This window comes from Coregonus lavaretus (genome assembly GCF_964263955.1).
Source record: "Coregonus lavaretus genome assembly, contig: HAP1_SCAFFOLD_1837, whole genome shotgun sequence".
In the NCBI taxonomy this organism is placed as follows: Eukaryota; Metazoa; Chordata; class Actinopteri; order Salmoniformes; family Salmonidae; genus Coregonus; species Coregonus lavaretus.
The window spans coordinates 23,716-32,500 of NW_028156390.1; the positions used below are offsets into that span (position 1 = coordinate 23,716).

Genomic DNA, 8,785 nt, shown 5'->3' on the forward strand with positions numbered 1-8,785 from the left:
CACACACACACACACACACACACACACACACACACACAGTACACATTCTAAAGCTGCATTATTTTTGCATTGATTGCATGGCCAGAAAGTGTGTTGACATCATACTTGAGTATAAAGTCCATTTTCATAAATCTGTCAGATTAGAATCCTGTAAAAGGAGACTTCCTTATTACAGAACATTCCAAGAGGAGATGGGAGGAGAGGAGATGGGAGGAGAGGGAAGAGAAGAGAGGAGAAGGGAGGAGAGGAGTGGAGAGATGGGGAGTGGAGGAGAGGAGTGAAGAGAAGGGAGGAGAGGAGATGGGAGGAGAGGAGAGGGAAGAGAAGAGAGGAGAAGGGAGGAGAGGAGTGGAGAGATGGGGAGTGGAGGAGAGGAGTGAAGAGAAGGGAGGAGAGGAGATGGGAGGAGAGGGAAGAGAGGAGAAGGGAGGAGAGGAGTGGAGAGATGGGGAGTGGAGGAGAGGAGTGAAGAGAAGAGAAGGGAGGAAAGGAGTAGGGAGGAGAGGGAAGGGAAGGAAGGAGTGGAGAGATGGGGATTGGAGGAGAGTTTTTCTAGCCCAGTCCCGTCCCAGTGTTTATCTTGTGCTGTTGTGTTTAGTCTACTCTGTCTCTCCCAGAAACTGACCTCAAATAAATGGGAATAGGACACAAATGACCCATGCTACCTCCACTCCCACCTAAAATACAGCCCTTTTCCGTTTTTCTCTCCTACACATGTGCTGTAGGAGTTCCACATAGAGTGAATTTTGACTTTTTCCACATTTTGTTAAGTTACAATCCTATTATAAAACGGATCAAAACATTTTTCTTCTCATCAATCTACACACAATATCCCATAATGACAAAGTGAAAACAAGTTTTTCGATTTTTTTGCTGATTTAACTTATTTAAATAAGTACTCAGACCCTTCGCTATGAGACTCGAAATTGCTCAGGTGCATCTTGTTTCCACTGATCCTTGAGATGTTTCTACAACTTGATTGGAGTCCACCTGTGGTAAATTGAAATTGATTGGACATGATTTGGAAAGGCACACACCTGTCTATATAAGGTCCCACAGTTGAGAGTGCATGTCAGAGCAAAAACCAAGCCATGAGGTCGAAGGAATTGTCCGTAGAGCTCCGGAACAGGATTGTGCCTAGGCACAGATTTGGGGAAGGGTACGAAAAGATGTATGCAACATTGAAGGTCCCGAAGAACACAGTGGCCTCCATCATTCTTAAATGGAAGAAGTTTGGAACAACCAAGACTCTTCCTAGAGCTGGCCGCCCGGCCAAACTGAGCAATAGGGGGAGAAGGGCCTTGGTCAGGGAGGTGACCAAGAACCCGATGGTCAATCTGACAGAGCTCCAGAGTACCTCTGTGGAGATAGTAGAACCTTCCAGAAGGACAACCATCTCTGCAGTACTCCACCAATCAGGCCTTTATGGTAGAGTGGCCAGACAGAAACCAGTCCTCAGTAAAAAGCAAATGACAGCCCGCTTGGAGTTTGCCAAAAGGCACCTAAAGGACTCTCAGACCATGAGAAACAAGATTCTCTGGTCTGATGAAACCAAGACTGAAGTCTTTGGCCTGAATGCCAAGCGTCACGTCTGGCGGAAACCTTGCACCATCCCTACGATGAAGAATGGTGGTGGCAGCATCATGCTGTGGGGATGTTTTTCAGTAGCAGGGACTGGGAGACTAGTCAGGATCGAGGGAAAGATGAACGGAGCAAAGTACAGAGAGATCCTTGATGAAAACCTGCTCCGGAGTGTTCAGGACCTCAGACTGGGGCGAAGGTTCACCTTCCAACAGGACAACAACCCTAAGCATACAGCCAAGACAACGCAGGAGTGGCTTCGGGAGAAATCTCTGAATGTCCTTGAGTGGCCCAGCCAGAGCCCGGACTTGAACCAGATCGAACGAGAGGAATGGGAGAAATTCCCCAAATTCAGGTGTGCCAGGCTTGTAGCGTCATACCCAAGAAGACTCAAGGCTGTAATCGCTGCCAAAGGTGCTTCAACAAAGTGCTGAGTAAAGTGTCTTAACACTTATGTAAATGTGATATTTCAGTATTTTATTTTTAATACATTTGCAAACATTTTTAAAAAAACTGTTTTTGCTTCGTCATTATGGGGTATTGTGTGTAGATTGATGATGGGGGAAAAAAACGATTTAATCCATTTTAGAATAAGGCTATAACGTAACAAAATGTGGAAAAAGTCAAAGGGTCTGAATACATTCCGAATGCACTGTATACTGTATATACTCACACTCATACAGCCCTGCTCTGTCTCTCCACCAGGTTGTGTTTTTACGACAGGCAGTGTCTAAAGAAGGGCGGGCGGACCACTTGTTCATCCTCTAGCTCAGGGGTCTCCAACCTTTTCTAATATGAGAGCTACTTTGAACAAATATAACATGTCTCTAGGCACATTCTTCTCTTCTCCTCTATCCTGCAACTCATCCCCGGATCCTTGGTGTACAAAAAATGTCAATATACACTACCAGTCAAAAGTTTTAGAACACCTATTTAGAACACCTACTCATTCAAGTATTTTTCTTTATTTTTACTATTTTCTACATTGTATAATAATAGTGAAAACATCAAAACTATGAAATAACACTTATCATGTACCCAAAGAAGTGTTAAACAAATCAAAATATATTTTATATTTGAGATTCTTCAAATAGCCACCCTTTGACTTGATGACAGCTTTGCACACTCTTGCCATTCTCTCAACCAGCTTCATGAGGTAGTCACCTGGAATGCATTTCAATTAACAGGTGTGCCTTCTTAAAAGTTAATTTGTGGAATTTATTTCCTTCTTATTGCGTTTGAGCCAATCAGTTGTGTTGTGACAAGGTAGGGGGGGTATGCAGAAGATAGCCCTATTTGGTAAAAGACAACTCCATATTATGCTAAGAACAGCTCAGATAAGCAAAGAGAAATGACAGTCCATCATTACTTTAGACATGAGGGTCAGTCAATCCGGAAAATTTCAAGAACTTTTAAAGTTTCTTCAAGTGCAGTTGCAAAAACCATCAAGCGCTATGATGAAACTGGCTCTCATGAGGACCGCCACAGGAATGGAAGACCCAGAGTTACCTCTGCTGCAGAGGATGAGTTCATTAGAGTTACCAGCCTCAGAAATTGCAGGCCAAATAATTGCTTCACAGATTTCAAGTAAGACACATCGCAACATCAACTGTTCAGAGGAGACTGTGTGAATCAGGCCTTCATGGTCGAATTGCTGCAAAGAAACCAGTACTAAAGGACACCAATAAGAAGAAGAGACTTGCTTGGGCCAAGAAACCCGAGCAATGGACATTATACCGGTGGAAATTTGTCCTTTGGTGTGGAGTCCAAATTGGAGATTTTTGGTTCCAACCGCATGTGTATTTCCCACCATAAAGCGTGGAGGAGGGGGTGTTATGGTGTGGGGGTGCTTTGCTGGTGACACTGTCTGTGATTTATTTAGAATTCAAGGCACACTTAACCAGCATGGCTACCACAGCATTCTGCAGCGATACGCCATCCAATCTTGTTTGGGCTTAGTGGGACTATCATTTGTTTTTCAACAGGACAATGACCCAACACACCTCCAGGCTGTGTAAGGGCTATTTTACCAAGAAGAAAAGTGATGGAGTGCTGCATCAGATGACCTGGCCTCCACAATCCCCTGACCTCAACCAAATTGAGGTGGTTTGGAATGAGTTGGACCGCAGAGTGAAGGAAAAGCAGCCTACAAGTGCTCAGGATATGTGGGAACTCCTTCAAGACTGTTATAAAAGCATTCCAAGTGAAGCTGGTTGAGAGAATGTTAAGAGTGTGCAAAGCTGTCATCAAGGCAAAGGGTGGCTATTTGAAGAATCTCAAATATAAAATATATTTTTATTTGTTTAACACTTTTTTGGTTACTACATGATTCCATATGTGTTATTTCATAGTTTTGATGTCTTCACTATTATTCTACAATGTAGAAAATAGTAAAGATAAAGAAAAACCCAGGAATTAGTAGGTGTTCTAAAACTTTTGACCGGTAAATGTACCTGGTAAAATAATGGTTAATTAACAGTATTCAGCTTGACAGGCCCCATACAATTATATTCAGAATTTTCCATAATTCTGTTTTCTCTGTTTTATTTTTCCTGGTTTAGAAATTCTTTCATTTTTTTTACCCTCAATAATACAATTATTCATAGAGAAACAACGGAAATGGATTTTCTGAATCCATGTCAATGCTTAAATCACACAAAAGAAAATGTTTCAGGTCTGGAAAAAAAACTAGCACATTTGTATTTTTGAGGGTAGTAACCCTTTTAATTGTGCATCTAGCAAGAGAGGAATGTGTTGATCTAGCAATGTTTCTGGTGCACATGTAGTTCTGTCAGGTAAGCCTACTTTGCGGTTAACATTTAATTTAGAAGGTTATTGGGGAAAGTCTTTCTTTTTACCCACACGACGGTTATCATTAGCATCTAGTACTGAGTGATTAGTGTTTTTGAGGTCGGTTCGGTTTCGGTTCGATTATTACAAAATAATCACGGTTTTCGATTTCAGGAAAAAAAAACAAAAAAAAACATTAAATGCACTATGCATTATGTGGGTTGAATGCTGCAACAACACAGAATAGCACAATTAATACAAATCCCGTGATGGTAGTGACTGCCCATTACTGTTTATCACTTATTAATCATTATTTATTCACACTTTACTTTAATAAAATATTCAGTTGTTATGTATAGTACATTAGTTTTATTTGATGACTATTATTTCATTCCAAGTCATCATCTCATCTCTATAGAGCTGCTGCCTATGCTGTCTGAGTAAATCACTATTTTAGTAGTTCTAAATGAAAGTCAGATAAATGAATAGCAGAATTTTTTTTTTGTAAATAAAGGCATATGACTGCTGAATATCAACTATCAATTACTTAGATCATGTATTTTCAGGTATAGATATTTTGCAAAGCAACTGCTCTCTATCCCTGTCAATCATGCATTCTTCTGTCTCTTCTCTCAGTGTCTGCCTGACCTACCTTAGTGTGCCAGACAGTAACATAACATAGCAGGGCATAAAAAATAATCACACAGAGGTGCGCAATTTAGGTGCGCAATTTATGGCCATTGTAGTTCATTACCACGTTTTCTGCGCTAAACTATGTAGAATATTGGCCTGTTGGAAAGGACAACTCCCTACTACATCGCACAGTTCGGGCTTGATCTGATTTAGCTCTCGAGAAACGTACTGCGCAATGTATGCATTGAGCTCAGAATCCCCCAAACAAAATGGAATTTAAATAATTGAACCAATGTTGGTCAATTAGTGTTTAGAACGAAAAATAACTGACATTTCGGTTGATCGCTCGGCACTATTAGCTTCTGGCTACATGGAGTGATAAAGAAACACGCGCACCAAACAGACAGACAGGGGCAATATTGCTGGAAATTAATTGGCAGATATTGTGTTACGTTTGGCTTTTTATGTCAATGTGGCTTTTATTGGATAGTAGCCGGGAGCTTTATGTTTGACAGTTTGCGATTGAACAAATTAAAAAATGCATGTACTTTCAGAATTGCTTGGCGAGCTACTCATAGGTGCTCGATCTACCCGTTGGAGACCCCTTCTCTAGCTTTACAAAACAAATAATAGGACAAGTTATGGCGCGGCTTGAATTTGAACAATTTTCTTTGTCCAGAACAGGCCACCTGTATCCTTACTTACACCCCCTATCCCCTGCCTCCTAACCTCCATAGCCAAACCCTTACCCCTGCCCTTACCCCCAGCTACAGGCCACACACAGACACACAGACACAGACACACACACACACACACACTAGTGATGACTTTGACTCCAGGTATCGATTCGTAAAAATAATATATATATATATATATATATATATATATATATATATATATATATATATATATATATATAATCGCTAGGTCTGGTATTTGTCATCCTATAGCTTGTTTTCCATCTTCTTTTTAAATAGTGGACCAACATTTTTTCGGCACTTTTCCATTACTGATCAAAACTCGTTTTCTCATGATCTCTCTTGTCTGTCTGCAGCAGACATATATAGTGAGCAATATGCTTGGAACATCAAATCACAATAAAATTGCAGTATCGAATCAAAATGTATTGTATTGTGAGGTCCCTGGCAATTCCCAGCCCTAACACACACACACACACACACACACATTTTGTTCTTCCACTAATCCCTTACCCTAACCCTAATTTTAACCCTAACGCTAAATCGAACCCCTAAGTTTAAAATAGCCTTTGTCTTCATGGGGATGTGTTAAATGTCCCCATGAGGGAGAGTTTTCTTGTTTTACTATCCTTGTGGGGACTTCTGGGTATTTTAGGCCCCAACAAGTATAGAAGGACCAACCCGCACACACAGACACACATGTTTTACTGTCTTTTGGTTGGGACGTTAAACGGGTGACCTGACTCTCTGTGGTCACTAAATATCACATTGCACTTATCGTAAGAGTAAGGGCGTTAACCCCGGTGTCCTGGCTAAATTCCCAATCTGGCCCTCTAATACCATCATGGCCACCTAATCATCGCTAAACCTAACCCCTAAGCTTTAAAATAGCCTTTGTCCTCATGGTGATGTGGGAAATATCCCCACGAGGGAGGATTTTCCTTGTTTTTCTATCCTTGTGGGGACCTAAAATCCCCAAAAGTCCCCACAAGGATAGTAAAACAAGGAAAATTCTCCCTTGAACCAAGAACCAACCCCCCCCCCCCCCCCCCCCCACACACACACACACACAAACACACACACACACTTTCTGTACCATTTCATGATTGATGGGTTCCTGTTTCTTCTAACCATAGAACAGAACGGTCATGAACGGTCATGTTGGGGTTCTGATTCTCTGTATCCTGGTCTTGTCTCTGATGACCGTGGAGATGTTTGGATTCATGCTGGGCTTGTTCTCTGGGTTAAAAACTGTACATGGTCTCTAATTGTCATTAACGGTTGTGTTGCGGTCTGTCTGTTTCAGGTCCTGGTCCTGTCTCTGATGACCGTGGAGTTGTTTGGTATGATGGGTCTGATAGGGATCAAGCTCAGTGCTGTTCCTGTGGTCATCCTCATTGCCTCTGTAGGCATCGGAGTAGAGTTCACTGTCCATGTTGCTCTGGTGAGTACACACACACACACAATATCTTTTACTATCCTTGTGGGGACCTACAATCCTATTTTCCCTAACCCCTAACCCAAAACTTACCCTAACCATAACCCTAACCTTAAACCTAACCCCTAACCATAACCCTAACCTTAAACCTAACCTTAAACCTAACCTTAAACCTAACCTTAATCCTAACCTTAAACCTAACCCCTAAGCCTAAAATAGCTTAAAATAACACACGCACACACACACAAAGAAAGTGTTTTGTATATTTACAAATGACATTATAGTTTGACTGAGGAGTTGTGTGTGTATGTGTGTGTGTGTGTGTGTGTGTGTGTGTGTGTTGCAGGCGTTCCTCACAGCGATAGGAGACCGTAACAGACGGGCAGTGCTGGCGTTAGAACACATGTTTGCTCCTGTGTTGGACGGAGCCTTCTCTACTCTACTAGGAGTTCTCATGCTAGCAGGCTCAGAGTTCGACTTCATCGTCAGGTGAGTGGGACCAGTTGTGGAACACAGACAGACACACACACAAACACACACACACACGAACACACACACTCATGCACAAAGACTACATGCACACTCTCATACACACATGCTCATGCAAAGAGACTCATACTCTCTCTCTCACACATGCGCAATCTCTCCCACTATTTCTAATACACACTAGTGTTGTCACGATACCAGAACTTTTACTTCGATACCAATACCAAGTTTAGTATCAAGATGATTGATATCATCATGATGCTCAATACCAAAATGATACCAAAACGATAGCACTGCAAAAAAAAGAAAGCATATTATCCCTATCAGTCACGAGACCCCAGCAAAAATCTGCTATTCATTTATCTGACTTTCATTTAGCTGCATGTCCAGGCCTTATATTTAGCATCACAATGAAGTGTTTGCCATTTTCTTTTCAGGACAAGCAGGGCTACAAGTAAAACACAAAACAATTTGACATAAACAATTGCATGTTTAAGTTTTATTGACAAATGTCATTTTAAAAAATGTCAGCAAAAGCCTGATAAAAATGAATTTATATGAATGCTGTAAGTACATTAATTATTTGCTCACTAAGAAATTAATATCAAACTAGTCAGTGACAACTGTGTGGAGTTTGTGACAGCATCCTGTAGGTTCATGCTCTACAACATTCGGAGAGTACGACCCTGCCTTACACAGGAAGCGGCACAGGTCCTAATCCAGGCACTTGTCATCTCCCGTCTGGATTACTGCAACTCGCTGTTGGCTAGGCTCCCTGCCTGTGCCATTAAACCCCTACAACTCATCCAGAATGCCGCTGCCCGTCTGGTGTTCAACCTTCCCAAGTTCTCTCACGATAAAGATCTGCCCTTGTCTCACAAACACCGCTCTAGCCCAGCCCCCATTAATCACACAGACTAATGTTTGGTATTTATGGATGCAGAATAATTTGATGGATCCAATAGTACAGAAGTCTGAAGCTCAAACACACAATGTTTATAAGGGATTAGATGTCCAAAACGCACTGGCGTTACAGTGGGACTCATTGGGTTAACCAAGGTCACAGAATGGCACTTGATCCAGAAAGCTAAACTCAGCTACTGCTCTGTTCAATCGTTCAATATCATTACATTTGACATTTCTGACGTAAAAAAAAATT

The 8,785-nt window shown here is 41.5% G+C and overlaps 1 pseudogene across 1 annotated transcript in view; it reads left to right on the forward strand.

Annotated features, from left to right (window-relative positions):
• LOC311126409 (protein patched homolog 1-like) overlaps positions 1 to 8,785 on the forward strand; it is a 44,620-nt pseudogene that overhangs the window by 23,129 nt on the left and 12,706 nt on the right. The window contains exons 5-6 of the transcript in view: positions 7,009 to 7,146; positions 7,487 to 7,629. The product of the transcript in view is annotated as a protein patched homolog 1-like (transcript). The remainder of the gene's footprint in view (positions 1 to 7,008; positions 7,147 to 7,486; positions 7,630 to 8,785) is intronic.